The 5677-nt window shown below is 37.1% G+C and overlaps 1 non-coding gene across 1 annotated transcript; it reads right to left on the reverse strand.

Moving 5' to 3' along the window:
* Positions 1 to 3057: 3057 nt before the first annotated feature.
* LOC111561060 lies at positions 3058 to 3163 on the reverse strand. The gene has a single exon (XR_002743429.1). It is a non-coding gene; the product is annotated as a U6 spliceosomal RNA (small nuclear RNA).
* Between the last annotated feature and the right edge of the window lie 2514 nt (positions 3164 to 5677).

Here is a 5677-nt window from a genome sequence, read left to right on the forward strand (position 1 = left end):
TAATATTTCAGTCCTTACTATGGATGAGATGGGCATTTAAATGTTGTGTTTCCAAGCAGCATTTATTATTTTTCTGATTTTACAACATTACATGTCAAATATAGAAATACATAAAGTGAAAAATATGAAAGTCATACTTCTATAATCGGATATTATTGCTAATATTCATTTTAGTCTTAAAAAATCGTATTCTGATTAGGAACATGATTTTTTCACTTAATATAATTTGATTTGAGCATTCCTTCCATCATGTTTTCACCTCTAACATCTACTTTATTTTATTTTTAATGTTTTATTTAACATCTGCTTTACCATAGCTCTGTGAAATATTTTAATTAAGTACAGTTTCATACTAATTTTCTTCCTCTGTATTTGGGACAAAATTTGACAGCCATATATGTGATTTGATCACTTTCTCTTTCAGAAAATGTGGCATGGGTTTTCCTTTAGAGCCCAGTGATGGTGTCTATTATTTGTGTGTTTGAGAGAAATTAAGATAGGGAATGACTTGACAATATGAACTTAAGATAAAACTCAGAAATCTATTCTCATTTACAAAATTCTCTAAGCATCTGTTCACAATTACTCTCTCATAGAATTTAGAAGAATTTTGTATTTCATTCACTGCTGTATTCGCAGTACCTAGCACAAACTTTTTCATATAATGGGCTATCCGTAGATGTTTTTTAAAGAAAGAAGGAAAGATGAATTCTGCTACTTAAACATACTTTTAATCTAATTTTTATGATGGAATTAAATGTATAAATTGATTGTGAAAAATAAAAGTCCTTAATGCGTATATCTGATTATTTGTTTCAGAGCATTCTGTTTCTTTCCATTTATATGTCTTCCTTTCTTAATAAAGCTCTGTGGTTTTAAGATAATTAAATGTATTCTTGGACTTGTAATTTTGTGTTATCATTATAATTAAAACCGTTCTTTCTGAGGCATATGGGAAACATTTTATATGCACTTATTAGCCACCTCGTTAGTGCAGTGCACACAAAGGCATTTGGACTAATGGGTAATGTAGAGACAACTTGTTCCAAACCTCTCTGAGTCAACTTCACATTTGATTGAATTAAACATTACTAACCATAGCCTTTTTTTTTTTTAGGGAGAGAGAGGGTGCAAGTGAGCAAGGGGCAGAGAGAGAGGGTGCAAGTTGGGAAGGGGGGTAGAGAGAAAGAAGGAGAGGGAGGGAGAGAGAGAGAGAAAGCAGGGCTCACCCAGGACTTGTGTTTTACCAGAAGCGGGGCCCAAGCTCACCTGATGTGGGACTTGTTATCAAGCTTAGTGCCAAATATTCTGCAACCAAATTGGAATTATTAAACTTTTCCATGGATTGGTCTTTATGTTTTTTAAGAGGTGCTCGGGGTGCCTTGGTGGCTCAGTCGGTTAAGCGTCCGACTTCGGCTCAGGTCATGATCTCATGGTCTGTGAGTTCGAGCCCCACGTCAGGCTCTGTGCTGACAGCTCAGAGCCTGGAGCCTGTTTCAGATCCTGTCTCCCTCTCTCTCTGACCCTTCCCCGTTCATGCTGTATCTCTCTCTGTCTCAAAAATAAATAGACATTAAAAAATTAAAAAAAAAAAGAGGTGCTCACGTAAGGACCTTAGTTGGAAACGTATGTGTAGCATGATGGCCTGCTCAGGCATTTTTCCCTAGCTTCTACAGTGTCTTTTGTATCGTGATCTTTCGTCATTATGATAAAATTTCTTTTTAACAACACGAAGACATCAATAATTCATGTATTTGCTGTTCCTTTCTTATAAGATACATGAGCTATGTGAAAGGGTCAATAAAAGAAAGTTAAGGAATCTCATTGTCTTTATAGTGTTTGGAAGGTGTGAATACTTTAAAAGCATATTGACTGACACTGACTACATAATTTTTTTTTTGGAAATTGACATGCCCAAAAGATATCCATTAGTTCAGCCACTTGAATTAATGTTGCTTCTGCTAAGTGATTGAACTTTATAAAGGATTCTGGAGTGGTAATTGCATGACCAGTCTGGTATTGTCTCTTTCAATGTTTAAGATAAGATTATTAAAATTCTATTAATTCAGAATCTGGTCTCAGAGTGTCTGACACATTTATCCTGGATATGGACACTTCTTGAATGACATAAGTGCAATCATGAGGCTCCCTTCATTGAGAAATGTGTTAGAGTTGAGTAATAGGAGTAGAAATTAATAATATTTCACATTTACTCTGCCAGTGGTAGAAAAACATTAGGTGTTTATAGAGAGTTATAGTCTATCACTTAGAGAGCCTGACAGTTGTACTCTATGTGGTTCTATCATATTTCATGGAGACTGCAGTACAAATTCTGAAGATGCTTCGACCAATTTAGCTGAAGCTATAATGATTTTGAGACAAGGATGTTAAGTCTTTGCTACTGTATCAGGAAGTCAACAGTAAGAGGCAATGGATCTTTGCTGTTTGCCGTGATGTTGAAAAATATCCTTAGGACACAACCTTACTTTTAATCTGTGCACACAGAGAAAGTCTTATCACAATCAATCATCGTATGGTCAATAGTCTTGTGGAGGTGTATGGTGTCACCTAGGGTATATTCTTTTCAGAACTGAGCATACAAAGTACAGGGGCTTACTGTGGTTCAACTGAGGTAATGGGAAAAATATAAATTTAAATATTTGATAATTAATGAACAAACTCTGATGTCTATTCTGGCCTTTCTGAAACAGAGCTGAGCTGTTGAAACTAAACAATGTAAGAAGGAGACCTCAGTGACAGGATCTATTATCTGAGGGCTTCAGTCTAAACCTTTCAGCAAAAAGTGATTAGATTTTTCAGCCTTTGGCCCCAAGAAAGGCATCTGAACAGACATTGACAGTGAGGAAGAATACTGGCATACTAATAGGTAGATTGAAAGAGCTACAGTTAGTCTAAACATTTTGCCTTCTTATCATAAAGTGATTTATTTCTATCTTACGTGAAATAACATAGTGTGAGCATACACGATTCTTACATCTTTTTTCATGATTCTTATATCTTATGCTGTTTCCATAATACATTACATGTAGTATTTTTAAAAATATAGAATACTTCATGAATTTTCACATCATTCTTGCACACAGGCCATGCTAATTTTCTCTGTATTATTCTAATTTTAGTATATGCGTTCCCAAAGTGACCCTTAGTTGTCATATTTTTAAGTAAGTGCCTCCCACCCACTTTCATCACAGAGGCAATGAATGAACATATTATAGTTAAACCACCAATCCTCATTTCAATATAAAATTTTACTCATTCATTTTCAGATGTGACTTTACACATTAGAGTCACTGAATGCAAAAAGAAGTCTGGATAATGAGACTCTCAGCTGGTACAGAGAGAAGTGTGACATGACCCACACAACTTGCTACAGGAAACCTCTATTTCCTGTTCTGGGGCAACAGCAGCACATACCCAGCCATCCTTCCTTCACCCTGGCAGGCTCCCCTCACGGTGCCGAGCTCTGAAATTGAAGAAGACATTTCCCATCTAGTGGAAAAACTCAAACATGTTTCTGTCCAGCCTTCTGAAGGTGGTAATGGCTTCAATGTGGCTGGGTAAGGATGGCCCCCATTGTAATGTTCCTCCTGTATGACCTAAAAACAGGGGACATAAGTGGTGTCTTGTGGGTACCTTGGAAGGGAGGGATAATAGTGTGTAAAACACAATTTCCTTGTGCCAGATGACTTACTTTGAAACTCTGATCCCATGTTTTTTTCTTCAGGATCCAGTATTTCCCAAAAGGTAACTCAAGCCCCACCAGCGATGTTAGTACAGGAGAAGGAGGCTGTCATCCTGGAATGCACATATGACACCAGCGATCCAAATTATAGTCTATTGTGGTACAAGCAGCCCAGCCGCGGGGAGATGATTTTCCTTGTTCGTCAAGATTCTCACAACCAACAAAATGCCACAGAAGGTCGCTACTCATTGAATTTCCAGAAGGCAAGAAAATCCATCCATCTTGTCATCTCAGCTTCACAGCTGGAGGACTCTGCAGTGTATTTCTGTGCACTCAGGAGCCCACAGTGAGAGGCATGCTGGAGGGAGGTGTACCCAAACCCCAGAGCTCTTGTTGATACATCCACCTGTTGTAGGGATCAAGGCAGGGAATTCCATCCTACACAGGAAGTGGCTAAGGCTGGGGCAGCTCAGATGGAGGGTTAGAGGGAAAACCTGACTCTAAGAAAATACCTCTCTAGATAAGAATTATCATTCATCAAAAACATCCTTACCCCTGAAAATTTGTGTTGAAAGGGTTTATTGAAAACTAGAAAAGCCACGATAAACAATTTGCCATTTTGCAATTAGATTCAGCTGTGAGAATTGGCTAAGTAAATTCGGAAACATTTGACTCAAAAATCAGTAAAAATGTGTGTGAATTGTTGGATTTTCAGGTGAATTTTATTCAGTAAGTATATCTTGAATATATATTATGTTGCAGCCATTATTTAGAATAAGGAAGGCCATGGAATGTTTCTGTGGTTTTCCTTTTTTTGTTTTATGTCACGCTGGTTTATTCTGCTTAATGACGTGGTTTAATTAGGTTTGTTTACTGTGAGTCAACTGTACTTACATGTATTTTCCAAGGTGCCTACTCTGTGACATATGTCTGTACTATTGCTCGTCCCATCTTATTAACACGCCTAGCATTTATGTCCTCGATTTGCATTCTGGAGGGTTACCTGCTTCCCAACAGTGTTATCTGCAAATGATCATGATTAGTGGCTCTTATGGGGGACCCTGTGAAGTAGCAGGGTGTGAATTATCCTCTTTGTCTGTTCCCACCCTTTACTTCAAAACTTTTTCAAAGGCATTTTTCCCAGCACATGGCTCAGATTGCACACTTCTGAGCCCTCTTTGTTTGATCAATGTTCCACAGTCCAACACCACTCCTTCTCTCCATTTTCCTCCTTCCACCTCTAACCTCATTTCCCCAGTGCCTTCACATTCGAATGGTAATGGATGGTTGATAATTGGTCTTGCATTGTAACACTCTTTTATATTTGCGTGGAAAGCAGATGGGTAGGGTAGAAATCTTAACAAGAATCTCTTTAAAAATTTTTAATTATAAAATTTTACCATTGTAACATACATTTTTACCAGTTTAACAATTTTTAAGTGTACAATTCAGTGGTATGAAATACATTTACATTGCTGTTCAACAAGCACCACTATCCATTTCCAGAAATCTTTTCATCTTGAAAAACTGAATATTTGTACTCATTAAACAATAGCTCCATCCCTACAGTCCTTGGGAACTACCATTCTACTTTCTCTTTCCATGAGTTTGACTATTTTGGACACCTCCTAGAAGTGGAATTATGCAGTATTGGTCATGATGTGACTTTCATTTTACATAATGTCTTCAAGGTTCACCCATGTTGCAACACGTGTCAGAATTTCTATCCTTTTTTAGGTTGAATAATATTTCAGTGTATGTCATACCACATTTTCTTTATCCACATCCATCTTTTGCTGCACCTTTGGGCCTTCCAAAGCAAAACTTTCCTTTTGGTGGAAACAGGAATTTATAAATGTCTCAATGTTTGGGGTTTATAGTGAAATTCTTCCAATTTTTGAATGTATACCAGAAGTGGAATTTCTGGATCATAAGGCAATTTTATTTGAAATTTTTTGAGAGATGGTGAGTCTG

This window comes from Felis catus, chromosome B3, assembly GCF_018350175.1.
Source record: "Felis catus isolate Fca126 chromosome B3, F.catus_Fca126_mat1.0, whole genome shotgun sequence".
In the NCBI taxonomy this organism is placed as follows: domain Eukaryota; kingdom Metazoa; phylum Chordata; class Mammalia; order Carnivora; family Felidae; genus Felis; species Felis catus.